General features: G+C 42.2%; 2 pseudogenes; one reads left to right on the forward strand and one right to left on the reverse strand.

Annotated features, from left to right (window-relative positions):
* Positions 1-769: 769 nt before the first annotated feature.
* On the reverse strand, positions 770-850 carry LOC148349733 (U2 spliceosomal RNA; annotated as a pseudogene).
* A 16,109-nt stretch (positions 851-16,959) lies between these two features.
* On the forward strand, positions 16,960-17,116 carry LOC148349734 (U2 spliceosomal RNA; annotated as a pseudogene).
* The last annotated feature ends 3,211 nt before the right edge of the window (positions 17,117-20,327 follow it).

The following is a 20,327-nucleotide window of genomic DNA, read 5'->3' on the forward strand; positions in this document are numbered from 1 at the left end:
GTTTTTCATCCGTTGTTAAAACATACAGATTATCCATTCAATTGTTGTACCTCTTATTCTACATACAGAACAATGGTAAGCAATAGGAATTCGCTTTTTTAATTTTGTATTTCTTTGGCTGTACTTTCCCAAGACATACCGCAGGAAATGGTGCCCTTACGACTTTAGTGGTTGAGGGAAACAACCACCCACACCCACCCTTTTAGTGCGTATCCTGGTGAGGTGACGTGCTAAGCTAAATGAGCTAGCTGGATGAGGAAAACTGAGGTTAATTCAAGATAGAACATCGCAGAAATAGAAAACACACACAAAAAAAAGGAAAAACACTTCGCAGGGTTATTTGTGACACTCATGTTCAATAAAAGTGACAGTCTAATATTTTAATATTTTGGTTCAGGTTTCTTTTGGCCGGGCAACGATGGTTAACAAAAACCACCATTAGAAAGTGAAGGTTGGATTATTGATAATATTGATGATGAAAATTAATCAGTTATAATTATTCTTAACACTATAAGAATGTATTATTATGAAATACCTTTATACAAAATATACATTAATTACAATGTCAGTAACATTATTACTGATATTATTTTATATGGGGTTTTGGGGTTTTTAAGGGTTATTGTTCTATCTTCATTATTCATTATCCATTATCCGTTATCGGTCAGTTCATTATACGCTGCAAAGCCTAGGAGCCGGGACTCTTACTCTCAGCCAAAAGGCCAAGCTAAGGTCCTAGCCCTAAAGCCTTGCTGCGATCATTGCGAATGCACCGTTCCCGGAGGTACTGCAATACCGGGCCGATGCGTGGAGTGGACAGAGCAAGCTCTTATTCCATCTCCAAAGTACACAGTCCAAAATCCAGATTCTGGACGATCGTTCGTAAGTCACATTTTTTAGGATGCTCTACTTGCTAGCACCAGTAGTAGCAAACTTACACTCTTCTCATTGGTTGCGAGCACATAGCATTTACCCCACATTCATACGTACCCTTACTAAGGCATTTGGCATTCAAGTAAATCTAAAACATATCGCCCTAATAACTTGCCAGATATGAAACGGACACCGCAAGTGCGGACATGCCAAATAATATCCTTAGTCCAATTTTTTTTTTTTTTTGGCTTGCAGCCACAGGCTCCCACAGTGCTTTTGAAAATGCTCGTTTCCTATAGGCATTCCCCCAAAATTTTTTGTCTTAAAATTGCAATTTGTGCACTTGTACACTCAACTGCTGGGCATGTTGTTTTTGTAAATTTCAACTCAACATTCACATTTTTCTTTGCTCCATTGAAACTTGTACCGTTACTCCCGCTGTTTAAGGTGAACAATGCGCTCGCATCCCGTGCTGATCCGGTTATGATATAGGTTGAAAAGGGGTCTATAACGTATTTTACTTTTCCACATGAACTAAGGCAAGGTTCGCACTGCAGAGAAATCAGATTTTTTTTTTTTTTTTGCACAGACACGACCTGTATCCGATTTGTTTAAGTCTGTCTGAACAGCACATATCTGATTTTTTTTCTCACCAGACCAAGGTCGCTTCTTATATGTGGTCTTAAATCCAATTCCTATCTTATCTTTTGGAATGTGACTACTGTGTGAACGGTCGAGACGCATTAATGTGACCTGCAAGTCATCGATAGGCGGCAGATGTCAATATTTTGTGTTCAACGAGGCAGAAGGAAGCCGACAAATCAACAACCACGGTGGGCAAAAATACAAAGTGTCATGACTTCATACATTCATGGAAGATGAACACTTGTTAATTTTGTAACTCACGGAACAGCCTACATTGATTCACATGCAACTGAATTCACAATGTGCCGCTCAACATCACTGCTGTAAACAAGCAGTGGAGTTAATTCTCAAAGTAATACAGCCGTATCCTTAAATGCATTCAGATCACACAACACAGATAACATTCAATGGGGGGAAAGCGAGGTTTTGGATAAAATTTATATTTTAGGTGGACAATGCTCTGAAGTTAATATTCATGGGTACTCCCTCAAACATGAGCGGATTGTGTGTGATTCAGATTCAGATTCAGATCTACTTTATTGTCATTCTAGTACACGTGTATACAGAACGAAATGTCGATGCATCTGACCCCCACAGTTTCCTTGAATGTACAGATATAAATAATGTTGTATTGTATTTTGGCTACGTGTAGTATTTTACCATAGTGCCGATAGTGCAAGAAGAGTAGCTAACCAAGTGTCCTTCCTCTTCTGCGCACGCGGGACACCTGTGACGTTCACACAGAAGATCAAGTCGCATTTAGTTGGAAATGTGAAGGATCTTACAAAAATTCGGATCTTACCCAAAAATCTGAATTAAGCTTTAAGCTCTGCAGTTTGACCCTATCCTTATGCTGCTGAAAAGTATTTTCAAAGCATACCCTGTTGAGCATCAGATACGAGAACACTCCCCCCCAAAACCCCAATAACCTTGAGTCCATGTACTGTTGACTTACTCCCAAAATAAATATATAAATAAATAAATAAATATATAAAAGAAAATCCATCCTCCTTTACCAGACCTGTCGTCTCCGGAGGCGAGCTTATCTAAATAGAATTGATCGGCCCCAAAGATCATTCATCACGCCAGGCATTGCAAGACAGAGTGGAAGGCAAGATTTGAAGGATTTGAATTTTCTCTCGCAGATGTCACGAAGGTGAGCTGGTCATATCGATTGGAATAGAAATTGCTTCACGCGTCTGCGCGTGGGGAGAGAGAGGAAACGATGTATGCAAATGTGCTATTCATTACTTTGAATGACATCTATATGAACTCTTGTTTGTTCTTTTCTATTTGCTGTGTAGTCGATGCTTAAAGGAAATATTGCGAGCCAAAAGCGTAACAGACGAGGCGTTTGATGATATTTCCTTCGTTAGCTGAGCAGCTTTGACTAAGTCAGTTGTATTTGTTTACATGCCTAATTTGTTATCATAATCCCATATCAGTTTTTTTCTTCTTTCTAGACAACATTCTTATTTTCTGTATAACAGGGCTGCACGATTAGCCTAAATCAAATTGATATTGCAATGTGACGTAGTGCAATTGTGTAATCACAAGATTTTTAAGATTTTCAAGGATTTACAGTTTGTTATTTGAGTGATGGAGTGTTTGGACGGCGACTCGGCGGATGGGTTGTTAGGACACAGCCCCATGATGCGGAGGTTCAGGGTTCAAGTCCAGCTACCACAGCCCCCCCCATGTGGAGTTTGCATGCACTCCCCGTGCCTGTGTGGGTTTCCTCCGGGCACTCCCACATTTCCAAAAACATGTACGTCAGGTTAATTGTCCCCAGGTGAGAATGAGCGAGTGAGATGTCTGTCTCTGTGTGCCCTGCGACTGACTAGCAACTAGTTCATGGTGTCCCCTGTCTACTGATGGGCTCCAGCACACTCGGGACCCTACTGAGGATAAGCAGTGGAGATAATGGACGGATGGATGGAGTGTTTGGACAACTAGAATGGTCACATTGTCATAGTTTTATTTTTTACAGCACTATACAATAGAGCATATGCTCTGGTGTGCGGCTTGTAGCATTTTTTGTCCACTCCCTTGTTATTTGGGTTAAATCGTTTATTAGTTAAATGACATGTTTTTGACTCGCTGTGGTCTAATGATCGCAATCCCCATGCCGGTATCTGTCAATCTGCAGTGTACTTTTACCCAATTTATACTTTCAAGTTGTTTATACTAAGCAACTCTAAAGTCATAATCCTTGAAAAACAAACAACACAACTTAGTATAAGTAAAAATATTTACTTTTCAGTGCCAAAACAAATGCAGTATGAAATACAAGAATTGACTCCTAGCTTTTTTACACATAACAAATGTAAAGAGAAAAAAAGGATCGCTGGAAAACAAAAAGATATATAAATAAATATGTGCAGATCTACAAAAATAACACAAGAGTATGTTTAAGCTCTTCTAAAATGGCCATTATTAGACGACAAGTGTATTTTACTTTGGCCATTTTTTAGACATTGTGAAAGAGTTGTAAATAATGGATCCCAGGTTGCATTACGCACATTTTCTTCCGGGTCTGATTCGAATACACACCGTACATTTGCATATATTTATGTTGGGAATTTTATTGGCTTACCAATGTCAATCATCATTTAAATCACTCACTACTGGCTAAAATATTTAAAGCTAGGTGATGTCTGTTTTATCAATTCAGGCCCTCTTAGGCTAATGTAGACCGTGGACCATAAAAATAAGCCTGCAATTGGTTGAGAGTGGTGTCAAATAAAGGAAATGATTCCAAGAATCTGTTGAATTGTAAAAGGGAATTATAGGGCGAAACAGACGGATAGCAACAAGGAACGTCCACTGATGCTTAAATGCTTTTAGGCAGATTTTGGAATAGATATTTTTACACGGGTGGATTCACTGGTCTCTTGTGGATGTAACGACATCATGTTTGCAGAGAATCATGTCATGAGCTAACTAGGGGACGTTATTGGTTTGTTATGTAGGCTTTATAGTTTTCAGGTTCCAGACTGATCATGATCTTTTTGTGATGAGTACATTTTGAAATGGTCAGCGTATCTTGAATACCAAGAGTTTAAGCCTTCCAATGATAAGTAGGTAGATATGATGTTTTTCAGTGACTGTCACTGGTGACATCGCACAGACATGTATTTGCCTCTCAACTGAACACTAAGAAGTTAACCTATCAGAAGCACTATGCCTGGCTGAGAAGTGGATAGAGTCTCTAACTGATCAGAATGCACTGTGCAATTATTTACCACTGCACGTCAGAGAGTAGAGAAAGCAGAACGTATGTCAACAAAATACTATACAAGCTCTTTAACATATGCATACATATTAAACCGAGTTATTGCCACACAAGCAAGAAGTGCAGTGACTGTTTAATTTATCAGAATGCACTGGGCAAATCAGTTGTGGCACCGTAAAAAGATGTGTGATAATGAGATTAAGTCTAATGCCTGTACGTGTACCATTGGTGGTCTAGTGGTAATGTGTTGACACTCTTACTTTAACTCAGGTTTGATTCCCGTTGCTTGCAAAATCTGCTCTATGGGTCAGCAGAGTTTATCGATTTGATCAATCATTGCACAGAAAACAGTATTACCATAAAACCTTGTATGGTAACATATACCAAAAAATACAGTATGCATGTCCAACCTCATCTGCCGTATTCTAGGGTATAAAAGGCTTCCTGGATTATAATCTGCATATCTCGCCATGTTGGGGTTTTCAAGTGCACTTTATAGTCCAGAAATAACGGTATTTTGTCTGCAAAAATGAATCAAATATCACAAGAAACAATTGCAATTTTAGTAGCTGTTCCACTCTAGTCTTCTTGTTGATGGTCAAATGGATTTCAAACTGGATGATAAGCCCTCCTAAAGTTAGTTTGATAAAGACTTTCTGTTAATTATTGTTGTTACAATAATTACAGTATTTTATACATATGCTGTGCCGAGCAATTCAAATGTTTTATCATAATTTTTAAACTTTAAAGGGACATTTTATATCACTTAGCAGCTTCTACTCAAAGAAAATACCCAAAACTTTTTAAATTCTGATTACCCTCTTAATAGTATGATTACTCTCCATAATATTTACATTTGAATAAATATTAACATTAAGATTGCAAAAACTATTAGAATAAGAATAAATATATTTTACTTGATTTCTTCATATTCTAATTGTTGTAGTTTTTGTAATCTTAGTATTTATTGTTAAAGGGAGAGTCATATTATCTAGCCTCCCCAAGTGTAAGAAAAACTTAATTCATTAAAAATCTATATTGATTTTAATAATAGGCAAAAATACATGAGCTATCATATAAACAAGCATTTTTTTCCAAATACTTGTAGGTTGAGAAATTTGTTTTTATTCTATAAAGGTCACGTAAGGGAGCAGACATAATCGTCCGCCATCTTGTTGCTTCGGGTACCCCGAAAACAAAAATCCTGTCAATGTCAGGTTCTGCATAGTTGCCATGGCGCCCAGCTGGCACCGCCCCTAGACACCGGCTGACTCGCATTTATTAATTACTTCTGTGGGTACTTAAACATGCTCTTTTGAACTGCGTTTTGGCCAGATCGTTGTTGAAAACTTGTTTATGCTTGGTTATACTTGTTGTTCTTGTTGGACTTTGTTGCACTTCGGTGTAACATTCTGAGAGATTCCTACAAGTTCTGTTTTATTCTGGAAATGCCTAGTTTGTAGTTTTGCCTGTGTTTGACCCGTTTAGTTTTTTGGTCTGGTCCGTTTGTGTTTCGGACAACTTTTCTTTCTCAATTAAAGTGTGAGGACGTCTACGCAAATGAGTTCCTACTTCCTGCTTACCGATCCGTTACATGACTGTTAAAGCCTGTGGGGAGAAAAAAGATAAGAAAAATGCTGCGAGTTGGTCACCTCGAGTCTCCATGGTTTGTATTAAGTCGTTGATGCATTGTTAATTTATTCTGTAAAAAGCCCTCGACATTGACTGTCCATTAATTTGATGAAATTTTGTGGTCGCAATTTGGAAGACAGGCTTGGTTTTATTTTTCATGCACATATTCATTGATGAAATAAGAATTAGATTAAAAGCCCCACTCAAACAGCCCATTAACAGCCTTTCCTTCTAATCTTATTTTTCTTCTATAATTTTTTATTACGTGTTTTCTTGGAGTGCCATGTCTAATATATTTTTTAAGAATTTTCACCACATTAATATCCAAGTCAATAAAGACAATTCCAATTCTGATCAAAACGGGACTGTACATAAAAAACAATTCACACATGTTTAGTATTCTTGGTTTGTTACAGAAAGGCGGGAATAGCTTATTGAGTGCTGTTATCGTCGCCAATGCTAACGTGGCAAGCTTGTGGACTAGCCCTTCAGCTTCAACTCTTTACCAGTGGTGGGCTGCCAGGGCTTATAAGGCCTTCTCTGCTGGGGTAAAAAAATATCAGAATCATGTGTTGTTAATTATATTTTCTCTTTCAATTCATAGTTAGGGTTAGGGTTAAGGTGGGTTAAGCTTCTCTCCCAATGACTATTTTTTATTATCCACCCATCATTGTTCTTCTTTGTCCCTGTTTATACTATCTTGTTTAACTTAGATTTCACATAACTTATTCAGACTGGAGCTGAAGACTGAAGGAGAAAGGACATTCCGATGTCTCGCCGCATGTTCTTTTCCGGGACCATACCAAGTATTCCAACTTTGAAGAAATAGAGCTAGAGAGAAGCAACGCAGTGAAGGACATGTATTACAAAGTTTCCAAATAACGTTAAAACAGAGTTTTCTGGTCTGATCAGGAGACAGTTCTCACAGTCAAAAGAGCATAGAAGTTTGTTGACCACAGTTTTTTATGAGGAAAGGGGTGTGGATTTGCAAAATGGAACATGAAACTTAAAATAATGGCAGAAGACCATTGCTCGGAAAGTACTGATACGAAAAGAATACAGCAAGTAAATACTTAATTCAAATATGTCTAAGAACATAAGTGCATTTATAACAACTAAATGAGTAATGTTATTATTGAAGCAATGCTGTGATGATTGAATAATAAACTAAATATAGCTGGAAAACTCATGTTATGGTGACAACATACCCAAAGATCTATTTTAATAATCTAACAAGGCCTAGGTGTAAAATAATAATAATAATAATAATAATAATTTCCTTGTATTGTCATTCTGTGTAACAATGTACACAGAACGAAATGTCGATTGCACCTGACCCGTTGTAGCGAGCCGATGCAGCCGCAGCCAACAGAGGGCGCCGCCGACCACTTTTTAAGTCTTAGGAATGACTCGGCCGGGGCGCGAACCCGAACCTCCCAGTCTCAAAGCGGGCGCCTTACCATCTAGGCTAAAAATGCATGGCCCCTTACTGCTCTTCAAAGATCTCACATATAATGAGCGTCACTTTTAGCTAATGCAGCTAGTCACACTAATCACAAAATAAAACAATTTGATGGCCTTTATAACACATCCACTAAAAATGTCTTTAATATTGCAATACAGCTACATATATGATGGGGCTATTTTGATCAGCTTTGTTTCCTATTTCATCCATTGCTTGGATTCCTCCCAAATCATCCGTTTAGACCATGTCCTCATTGTCAGAACGAGGATTGCAGGGAATTATGTGTCCGGCTTTTTGTGGCTGCTGGGTCAAAGATCTCTCGGTGGCAGAGACTCAGGCGGATTGACTGAAAGATAGTACGCATGATAAATATGCAGTAACGAAATTCATGAAATATTCATTGACCCGCTTCCTCCTCCTCCGCTTCCTCCTCCCACTATGTGTTTTCTAACGCAGGTGAGAATAACACTTGGATGACACCAATGTAATAACTGTTACTATTCAAGCCTCCATGCAAATGGGGCTGGCAGATCTGCTTGTATTTACATAATTCACTGTCAGAAAGGCAGTCTCTGTATGTTCTGGTTTGCCAAAGCCCGCAATGAGATGAACCATTCGGTCATATTTGGGTCAAGGCAGCTAGTCAGCAGTCGAATTTTTTGTATGTAAGTGGCAAGCATGCCTATATCAATTTATCTGCTGCAAGGGTGACAAACCAATATGTAGAAATGTAATATATACAGTAATAGGTATCCCTCTGTTACATAATAAAAAATCTGCAGAAACTTTAAGAACAAACAATTAGAAAACCCTCCAGTTGCAATGCAGGGTACACTAAAATATTGCAGTCCAGCGTTTGATTTTAAAAGGAATGTAAAAATCAATGAATAATTCTGTCATAATTTATGATGTGACTCAGCTGTGCTCGATCATTTGGCGCCACCCGCCGCGGGTTCTGATTGGCTCTCTGTCAGTATTTGAACCCAGTCCTGTCAGTCACCTGTTGTCAGTCCGTCTGCAAACCTGTTTTTACTAGGCAAGCCTTTTTTGACCCTGACACCAACCTGTCCCGTTTTTGCTCCCGTCTGTCTCTGGCTACGACCTGTTTTTATCCCGACCACGTCTGTTTTTCTCTTCTTAACATTATTCTACCAGGAAAAAGGCCCATGGCCCACTGACAACAGGTCTGTGACCCGCTTTTGGGTGACGATCCACCAGTTGTGCTGCCAATTAGTTTATTCAATCCGCCCTTCTTTTCATAAAGGAATAACATAAAAACAGAAATTTTGTTATTCCACAGTAACCGATGTTAAGTAAACTTCAATAATCGCATGATGTGCTATGATGAAAATGTCGCAGCTTTCTTAAAACTAGGCAAAATAAGGGAAAATACCGCCCCCTCGAATTCCCAATGTACTCTGGCAAAAATGAGAGGAGCACCTCATCTGCCGCCTCCTTTGTTTGAGTCATTTGGAGCAGTCGACGGCAAAAGCCATCAATGTGCGTTTGCTCAATTGGCCGCCAACTCACCAGATTCACTGGGAGGACGTGGCTGGTGCGCTGCAGCAGCAGCTTGCACAAACACAATGCCATGCAAATTTGCCCGATCTAAATCACATTCGAGCGACGGATTGAACCTATTGAACCGAGAGTTATTCTCTTTATTAATCACTCACTCGACACGCACTTTGATGGAGCTTTCCGATGTCATTAGCAGTTCAAGTGAGTTGGCAAGTGAATTAAATATTCTTGTAGCCCTTGTGCTCTTTCTATAACAGCAGGGGGCCGGGTACCTAACGAGCCATTATAGCAAAATATTTCAATTCTTTTTCCAGAGAGAGCCACACCATATACCTCGAGATAAAGTTCAACAAAACCAACAAACCCTCTCTCCAGACAAAAGCTAACCATTCAGCACATATATACAAATATACAATTTTAGACTTGTCTCCCTCCCGCAGTTGCTTAAGATCGTTGATGCTCATTTTGACCTTCATCTTTTTCGTAAATAATGTTTTCAGAACAGTTATTTTGTAAAAATGTCACAAAATACTGCAAACAAAGAGTTTCCGGCTGTTTTTCATCACAGTGGGCGCACGCAAGAGAAAAGAAAGCGTGCTGTGTGTGCAGAGATCCGCCCACCCATACCACTCACCCAATAAAGTTGCTTTGTGTGCTTGGCTGGTGTTTTTGCGTGTTCACAGTGAGTTCGGTGAAATTTTAAATGAACATAATTTGATCTCTGAGCCATATGTACTCAGGAAAAGAGCCATATATGGCTCCCGAACCATAGGTTACTGACCCCTGTATTACAGTAATCCTTTCTGTCTCGCAGTTTACTTATCTCAGTAATATTATTATTACTTATTTTGTGGATTTTCATTGTGCATTTTCTTCTGCATTTGGAGTGGCTAAACAGTCGCCCCGCCCCTTTTCTGCTTGTGTCTACCTGAACGTCAATGACGTTGCTGTCAGGTTCTGGACGGTTGCCATGGCGCCCAGCTGGCACCGCCCCTTGACACCGGCTGACTCGCATTTTCTGATTACTCCTGTGGGTACTTAAACATGCTCTTTTGAACTGGGCTTTGCCAGATCGTTGTTGAGAACTTGTCAATGCATGGTTATACTTGTTGTGCTTGTTGGACTTTGTTGCACATTCTGAGAGATTCCTGCAAGTTCTGTTTAATTCTGGAAAAGCCTAGTTGTAGTTTTGCCCGTGTTTGACACGTTTTTTTTTTTTTTTTTTGGTCTGGTCCGTTTGTGTTTTGGACAACTTTTCTTTCTCAATTAAAGTGTGAGGACGTCTACACAAATGAGTTCCTTTTTCCTGATCCGTTTCATGACAGAACGATCTGGCCAAACGATGAGAACTCAGCGAACGATACCAACACAAATTGGGAAAAGCAGGAGACTCCCTACGCTCTCCAGCAGTTGGATCAGACGGAGAGCGCCATTTGGCGATCGCCCAGTGAGGTCGCCGCCCTTCAGCTGCAGGTCGAGCAAGCTCAACGGAGTATACAACGCCAGATGGAGCAATTAGCTCGGCGGACTGAGTTCATGTCGCGTCGGCTGAATAAGCTCCTATCGGCAACGGCCCCGCCTCCCGGGGCTCCTTCTCCGGCCGCGTCATCACCTTTCCTACCCACTCGAACCACGGCCCCGCTCGTCGTGGCAATTGCTGTGCCTTGAATGAGGTTTCCGGAAAGACTTGGCGCCGAGCTGTCCGAGGTCCCCGTCGACCTCAACGCCAGCCTGTCTCGACGTCTGTCCGTCCGCCTGCCTTCCCACCGGTCTCGAGTTCCATCCTTCCGCCTGTCTCGACGTCCGCCCGTCTGCCTGTCTTCCCACCAGTCTCGAGATCCGCCCGTCCGCCTGTCTCGACGTCCGCCCGTCCGCCTGCCTTCCCACCAGTCTCGAGATCCGTCCTTCCGCCTGTATCAACGTCCGCCCGTTCGCTTGCCTTCCCACCAGTCTCGAGATCCGCCCGTCCGCCTCTCTCAACGTCTGCCCGTCCGTATGCCTTCCCACCGGTCTCGAGGTTCGTCCTTCCGCCTGTCTCGACGTCCGCCCGTCCGTCTGTCCCGGTGTCTGCCTGCCATGCCTGTTTGTCGACCTGTCTGCCTGCCTGATTCACCCGTCCGCACCTCCGATTCGTCTGCCTGCCATTCCGACTCTTCGACTCGCCCATTTGACTCTCCTGCAACGCCCGTTCTGTCTGAGGTTCCCACCTGCTTGCCTGATTCACCCGTCCGTCTGTCTGATTCTTCTACCCACCGGTCCGACTCGTCTGCTCGCCACTCCGATTCGTCTGCCTGCCATTCCGACTCTTTGACTTGCCCGTTCGACTCTCCTGCAACACCCGACCTGTCCAAGTCCGACTCGTCTCCTCGCCGCTCCGATTCGTCCGCCTGCCGCCCCTGCCTCTCCCCGTTCCTGCGTTTTGGGGGGATGGAGTAGGGTTGCCCTCTTCGGGAGCGTCGACCCATTCTGGGGGGCGAGGTATTTGGCTATTTTTTGGACCTCAGGGGCTGTCGCTTGAAGGGGAGGTTCTGTCAGGTTTTGGACGCTTGCCATGGCGCCCAGCTGGCACCGCCCCTTGACACCGGCTGACTCGCATTTTGTGATTACTCCTGTGGGTACTTAAACGCGCTCTTTTGAACTGGGCTTTGCCAGATCGTTGTTGAAAACTTGTTTATGCATGGTTATACTTGTTGTGCTTGTTGGACTTTGTTGCACTTCGGTGTAACATTCTGAGAGATTCCTGCAAGTTCTGTTTGATTCTGGAAAAGCCTAGTTGTAGTTTTGCCCGTGTTTGACCCGTTTTGTTTTTTTGGTCTGGTCCGTTTGTGTTTTTGACAACTTTTCTTTCTCAATTAAAGTGTGAGGACGTCTACGCAAATGAGTTCCTACTTCCTGCTTCCCGATCCGTTTCATGACAGTTGCGGTCTGAGTTGTTTACATACACAAAACAACTTGACAAACCTACATCATGTATGCTCAAAACCTTTTCAACTTTGTTTTTTTAACAAACACTCAGGGGACCCACTAAAGCATAAAAGGTAAAGTATGATGCAAAAATCAAGGGATTACAGTACTGTATTCCTGCATTTCAAAAACTTCAGAGGACTTTAAAATAAATTGAGGACTGCAACATGGATGTATAAAATACTATACACATATGTATATTACTTATATTTTTAAGGGTATCTCATTCACGGCAAACCCAGTTGCAATAGAGTGTATCGGTAACTTCAACATACATTGCCGTCAATGGCAGGGGATGTGTATGGTGTCATTGGCTATTCGTCATTTTGTGTAATATTTAAACGCTAGATGTCACTGTATGTATTTCAACCAAAAACGAGTGCTTACAAAGCACAAGATAGAATACAAACTATGGTGACCCAAAGTGACAAAACACCACTATTTTCCCTTATATTTATTTTACACAGTTTTTGCTTTTGGGGTACTCTTCACAGAAAGATGGCAGACAATCAGGTCAGCTCCCCATAAGCGATCCTCGTCTTATGTAAAATACCCGTAAACACATTTTTTTTTAAATGTGCGTTCATATTTTGCTCATATAAATCAATATTGTTTTTTAAATGAATTACTATTATTACTACTAGGAGGTGCTAAACAATGCAACTAGGAGGTGCTAAACAATGCAATAAACAGTCTTTTTAACCTGTCGTCACATTATATAGAAAAAAATGCTTTTTTTGCTAATTATGTTGGAGTGCATTTTCATTGCGGCGGGGGACTTTAACCAGGCCAACATGAAAACAGTTCTCCGCATTTCCACCAGCATGTCAACTTTGCTACAAGAGGTAGGAACACATTAGACTTGGCCTACACAAATATCAAAGGAGCATACAGAGCAGCGCCCCGCCCCCACCTTGGCTCATCAGATCACCTTTCTGTTATGCTAATTCCTGCATATAAGCCCCTGCTGACCAGAGAAAAACCTACAGTGAAGCAGGTGAGGGTGTGGACTGAGGGGGCAATGGAGGCACAACAGGACTGCTTTGAATGCACAGATTGGGACATGTTTAAATCGGCTGCCACTTACAACAACAAAATAAATATAGATGAGTACGCCATGTCTGTGTCAGCCTACATCAGTAAATGCGCAGAAGACGTCAGCAATACCAAAACCATCTGCACCCGTGCCAATCAGAAGCCCTGGATGACTGCTGAGATACGCAAACTGCTAAAGGTACGGAACCTTGCCTTTAAATCTGGTGACGAGGAGGCGCTGAGATCAGCGAGGGCTAACCTGAACCGTGCTATCAGACTGGCAAAGCGATCGCACAGTCAAAAAATCCAGGACCGTTTCCTCACCACAACCAACACCAGGGATATGTGGAAAGGCATTCAGGCCATCACCAGATACAAGCCAACCACCGCCCCTGTGAAGGACACTAGCATGGACTTTCTGAATGACCTCAACAACTTCTTTGGGAGGTTCGAGGCACAAAATGGCACCCCTGCAGCGAAAGCGGTTCCAAATCAGGACGAAAGAGCGCTCCACCTGGACTCAACTGACGTGACGAAGACCCTGAGAAGGGTCAACACACGGAAGGCACCAGGCCCGGACAACATTCCAGGGCGGGTCCTTAGGGAGTGCGCCGATCAGCTGGCTTGTGTACTAACAGACATTTTCAACACCTCGCTAGACCAAGCCACAGTACCATCATGCTTTAAGATTGCCACCATCATCCCAGTGCCAAAGAAACCCCAGATCTTATCATTCAATGATTACCGGCCCGTTGCACTGACTCCCATCATAATGAAGTGCTTTGAGAGACTGGTTAAAGAGCACATCACCTCCAGTCTCCCCTCCTCACTTGACCCCTTTCAGTTTGCCTACCGGACAAACCGCTCCACCGGGGATGCCATCTCCTCTGCGCTTCACCTGAGCCTGACACACCTAGAGGAGAAGAACACCCATGTGCGAATGCTGTTCCTGGACTTCAGTTCAGCATTCAACACCATCATCCCACAACACCTGGTAGACAAAATGAGACTCCTGGGTTTCAACACCCCCCTGCGGAACTGGCTGCTGGACTTCCTCACTGACAGACCCCAGTCTGTGCGGATTGGTCAGAACATCTCCGATGTCATCAACCTCAGCACGGGCTCCCCCCAAGGCTGTGTCCTGAGCCCCTTGCTGTTCACCCTGATGACACACGACTGCGTCCCTAGGTCCGCCACAAACCACATCGTGAAGTTTGCGGACGACACAACAGTGGTGGGCCTCATCAGGGACGACAACGACCTGGCCTACAGAGAGGAGGTGGAGCAGTTGGTGGGCTGGTGCAGGGACAACAGCCTGGTCCTGAATGTTGACAAAACTAAAGAGATCATTGTCGACTTCAGAAAAAGCCAGCCCAACCATGCCCCACTTTTCATCAACAACAAGGCTGTGGAGGTTGTCAGCAGCATCAAGTTCCTAGAGGTGCACATCACAAACAAACTCACCTGGTCCGTGAACACTGCATCACTGGTTAAGAGGGCACAGCAGCGCCTGTACTTCCTGCAGTGTGCGGTGCAGGACCACCAGGTTCCACAATAGTCTTGTCCCCCTGGCCATTAGACTGTTAAATGGTCACTCAAACACATAGTTAATCTAAACTGCTGCTAATCTGTACATCTGTGGGTTCTGTTTGACTTTTTGCACTACTGGCAGTTCTTTATAGCTAGCCACTCCTTGCACATCTGTTTCTCTGCACTATTGTACTTACAGTACTTACAGCGTTATTGTTACAGTGTTATTGTTCTGTTTACCTGACTGGTTTACCTGACTGCCCATTTTGCACATCTGGTTGGCTACTCCTCTTGCACTATTTGCGCTACTGTAAAATACTATACATAGCCATAATTATTTAGTATATTATTAGCACTCAATACAACAACTCAATACAACATTTTATTTATATCCGTACATTCAAGGAAACTGTGCGGGTCAGATGTATCGACATTTCGTTCTGTATACACGTGTACTAGAATGACAATAAAGTAGATCTGAATCTGAATCTGAATCTGAATGACTCAACTTTTTGTCATTCCCCCTTTGCAACAAGATTTTTTGGGGTTTGTTATTTTGTAAGTAATATGTTTAAGGTTAACAAATACGGAAGTATTAATTTTTGTTTAATACCATTTTTAGTCACCGATTCGATACATGATGCTATTCAAAAAAATTAAAATAAAAATCCTCTCCTTCTCAAAAGTACTGACAGAAACACATGGTGAAGAAAAACGTTAACAGCCAAACATCTTTTGTTACACAAAATGCATGGTATTCACGGCTATTTAATATTCTTCTTATTTCTAGTTTCTGATTGTAAAAAAGTTACTCGCTTACTTTTTTTTACTAATATGGGAGAAATTTTATACAGTGTTACCTCTGTACTTTACCATAATTCGTTCGGGATCGATGTTCAACTTCCGAATTGTTCGAGTACTACAATATTTTTCGTTTACCAAATAATGGTATTGATCTACCGACCTACCTACCTACCTACCTACCTACCTACCTACCTACCTACCTACCTACCTACCTACCTACCTACCTACCTAAAGAACCACCCACAAATGCCCATCCAAACACACAACGACCTGTCCACCCTCCTATTTACCTACCTAAAGGAACGCCCCACTGAACGACTGACCAACATACCTCCTACCTAACTTACCTAACCTGCCTACCTACCCACCTACCTACCTACCTACCTACTAGGGCTGCATGGTAACCAAAATCGAATGGATATCCTGATGTGACGTAGTTTATTTGTGTAATTGCAAGACACTGCCTATTAAGGATTTATAGTTACAGTTTGTTATTTGATTGATGAAGTGTTTGGCCAACAAGCATTGCCATAATTCAGGTTTTAACAACGCCGACCAATCAGAGGCAAGTTGTAAGGGCACTAGCCAATCAAGTCGAGTCAAAATTTGCAAGCAGTGTGTGCGAGACTTTGATAGGCTGGTCTAGACCAGTGGTTCCCAAAGTGGGCGGTACCGCACCCCTGGGGGAGGTGGAAAGATCTGGGGGGGCGGTGAGAAGATGAAGGCAGTCAAAAGTTTAAGTCAGAAGTTTGAACGTAGTGCGGATGTGAAACAGCAAAGCACTGCGTTTTTTTCAAGGTTTTGTAGTGATTGAGGGAGTTTTGGCCAAGCACAATTGTTACTCCTCAAGTTTTAAAAGCGCCGACCTATCAGAGGCAAGTTTTAATAATAGCACAAGCTAATAAACACGATTCAAAGTTTGCTAGCACCACACTATGCCACACCCACCGTGTGAGCTCATTGAGTGTCATGGCGGACTCCGTAAACATAGTCCCAGAGTCAACGAACGTGAAGGAAACGAACCTTGCACTGAAGAAGGGCGGTACATCACTTGTTTGGACCTATTTTAGTTTTGCCGATGTGGACGTGGAACAGAAGAAAACGCCCGTTGCAGAATTTGCTTTTGAGTAGTCGCTAGGTCCAGAGTAAAGAGAGGTCATTTGTACCAGCACCTTAAAAACTATCACGGCATGTCATAAAGGATTACAAGTAAAAGACAAAGAAGGTGCATCTACAAGTGGACTGGGAGGTGAACAAAGCTTTGGTGCTAGGTCCTTAGCAGCAAGGCTTGGATACTAAGTCCTTAGCTTGGCATTTTGATTTTTGCATTCCGGAGATGGAATAAGAGCTTGCTCTGTCCACTCCACGCATCGGCCCGGTATTGCAGTACCTCCGGGAACGGTGCATTCGCAATGATCGCAACAAGGATTTAGGGCTAGGACCTTAGCTTGGCCTTTTGGCTGAGAGTAAGTGTCCCGGCTCCTAGGCTTTGTAGCGTATAATGAACTGACCGATAACGGATAATGGATAATGAATAACGAAGATAGAACAATAACCCTTAAAAACCCCAACCCCCCCCATCAAAACAGCATTTGCGACCTTGACGCCGTACGAAAAAGGTTCGCAAAGGCACAAAGAAATAACCAATGCTATGACTTCAGCTAAAAATGTCTAATAGTGTCCAACCCCAAAACTGCATTATCGATTAGAGGTATCACTTTTTATTCATGCAAGTTAATAAGTGAAATGTTAGAATATGAGTAATAAATAGTTGTAGCAGTAGTGTTAATAAGTTAGCAGGGGGTTGGGGGGCGCTCGTAATACACTGGTGAGCCAAAAGGGCGCCAGCCTGCAAAAGTTTGGGAACCATTGGTCAGCCAAATAGCCCTTGCACAAATGGCCAACAATATAAACGTGAAAGCTTGTGCCTTTCGCGACTCGTTTTACATTGAAAATAAATCCATCTATTAAATCTGACTCTGAGGAAAGTGAGGTGAACGCAAATAAATGCCGTTCCCCAGCGGGTGCTCATTGGATTGTTATCGCGTCCGGGAATCGACTGTGGCGGCATCGGAAGGGAAAGCTAACAGCAAAGCTAACAACTCCGAAGCCATCATCGCCAAACGCGGCTAGTCTCCAATGCCAGATCCATTACCCATGGAACGGATGACTTAGAGATACTACTTATGGGAAACAGCTACATTCGTGACTCTTGTATTTTAAGCATAGCAGACACCTTGCAGAAGTCACGGTAACCCGATACTTATGTGCAGCTAGCCAGCAAGTCAAAATCACTTTCTTGCATTGAAAGGAGAAGCAGTCAAATCTTCTTGTACTTTTTCATAATGACAATAAATTGATTCAGCTGCATTTTGCATTCTGTGTTTTAGCGAGATGCCCTCTGAATCACTTTCTTGCACTGAAATGAGAAGCAGTCCAATTTTATTGCACTTTTGTAGCAGAGAAATAAAGACCATTTATTCAACCACAAAAATATATTTTTTTAGATCTATAGTTGTTATTTTATTACAGTCATATACTCTCCGTCAGTAATAAAGTCAATTTGAGGTAAGTTTGCCTGTCACTATGTTTAATAACCCCCTTCTCTGACCCTAACCCTAACCCCCCAAAAAGACTAGCACAGATAATGCACATTTCTTTTAAAATTCAAAATTGCATCGAAATTGCAATACAGGTCTCGAAAATCGTAATTTGTTTGTTTTTTCTAAATTGGTGCAGCCCTACTACATACCTACATACCTACCTACATACTTACCAAACCTATCAAACCTATTTACTTACCTACTCGAAGAATCACTCACATCGACCCATCCAAACAACGACGCGTCCACTCACCCACACACCTTCCTGCCTACCTATTTACCTAACCGACCTACCAACCGACCCATCGACCAACCTACCTGACTACCAAACTTACCTACCTACCTCGGGCAACTACCTAGCTAAACTTTCCATCTACATACCTACCAAATCTACCTACTCACCAAACCTGCCTACTTACCTACCTAACCACAAATTGATAAAATCGATTAAAATCAATTAGTAAACGCATTGGCAACTAATTTTCCCATTGATAATTAAAATTATGTTTTTAAAAAAATTCCAATTTATCGATGAATTGAAAAAAATAATCGACCGACAGCAATTCTTAAAACAATTCTTAGCTCCAGCCCTACTACTAAAACTATCAATACCAAATGTCAGATATTGTGTTCTTATTTTTCTGGGTGGCAGGTTTTAGCAGCTTCTCCAGGCTATATTTTCATTAAATAAAATATTTATCTTAACGACCATCCATCGCTTCATATCATGCTCAAAGATTTAAACATAACTGAGAAAAGTTAGAGTAAAAAAACTTTAATTTCAAACTACAAAAATAAAAAAATAATATTAATTATCGTAAGAATGTCAACGTTTTGAGAATGTTTTTTTCCACCGGTAATTAAAATGAGAAAATATTTGCTTGAAAATAAAAGAGGACAGCAAAATTCCTGCCACAGCTCCTCAGAAGTAAAAATGTGCATACTTTATTAGAGGGACGGGTCTCTGAATGTGCAACTGCACATTTCCTAACTAAAGTCCCTTTTTTCACCAACTAAAGGCACTGCAAAAAAATGGTGTTACGTCTGTGAAAAGCTCTGCAGCGCACGTCTTGTTTGGCTGAGTTTTAATCAAGAGTGTGTGGATCTGGCTTTGATCAGGACGCCCGTCATTGTTCGATTATTTTATGTTCGCGTCAGATTTTAGACAGCAAGGGCGAAATCTTTTCTTGTTAATAAATTGCTGTTTTGGGAACGCATTCCTGTGGTGAAAATTCTTTTGACAGCTCATTCTCTACTTTAAAGGACTTGATTAACAGATAACAATGTATACATTTCAATTATTAACAGTTTTTTCTTTGTCTGAATGCAGAACAAAAATAAGGCTGGCAGCTCTTAGGTTTAAAATGAAAAAAACGACTTCTGCAAAAAAATAATTCTTCAGGAGGGTCGAACGGGTGGAGCCAATCCAAGCTTATGTGCAGTCGGCAGGGGACACCCCGGACTGGATGCCAACCACTTGCAGGAAAAACAGGGACAACCATTCAGTCATTGACTTATTTTTAGGGACATTTTGGAATTGATCTTCTCTGCATGTTTTTTATGTGCCCACAGAAAACCAACTAAGGCACGTAGTTGTGGGTTCTGGCTGAACCAGGGAACGATGGGAGGGGTTGCACAGGTGATGCTTGAACCCGTCATGGGAGCTTGCCGCTCCATCCCCGGACAGATCCGGTTGCCCCCCCCACATTCACTTGCATCAGTGCCAGCTCCCTCGGAGCCCAAGAGGAATGGGAGCGCACGTGGTCTTTCGTGGTTGCGGCGAGAAATCGCCCTGATGCGCCAATGCGGCCGGTTTGTCACTGGCGGGGTTCAGTTCCACCATGTGTTTACTGCGTCACCTGGGCCCCGCACTCCATCCCGTCCTTATGAAGGTGGCCACTCAAGAGTTTCCCTGGCGCCAGGGACGGCCCGTACCCATTGCCTACAGCAGCCCAATCTTGCTCAGAGCTGCCTCAGTTCCGCCCTTAGTCCGGGCTTGGCCGCAGCATGGTCACTCCTT

The sequence above is a fragment of the Urocampus carinirostris genome, chromosome 17 (assembly GCF_059441175.1).
Source record: "Urocampus carinirostris isolate Australia breed hairy pipefish chromosome 17, RoL_Ucar_1.0, whole genome shotgun sequence".
Taxonomy (NCBI): Eukaryota; Metazoa; Chordata; class Actinopteri; order Syngnathiformes; family Syngnathidae; genus Urocampus; species Urocampus carinirostris.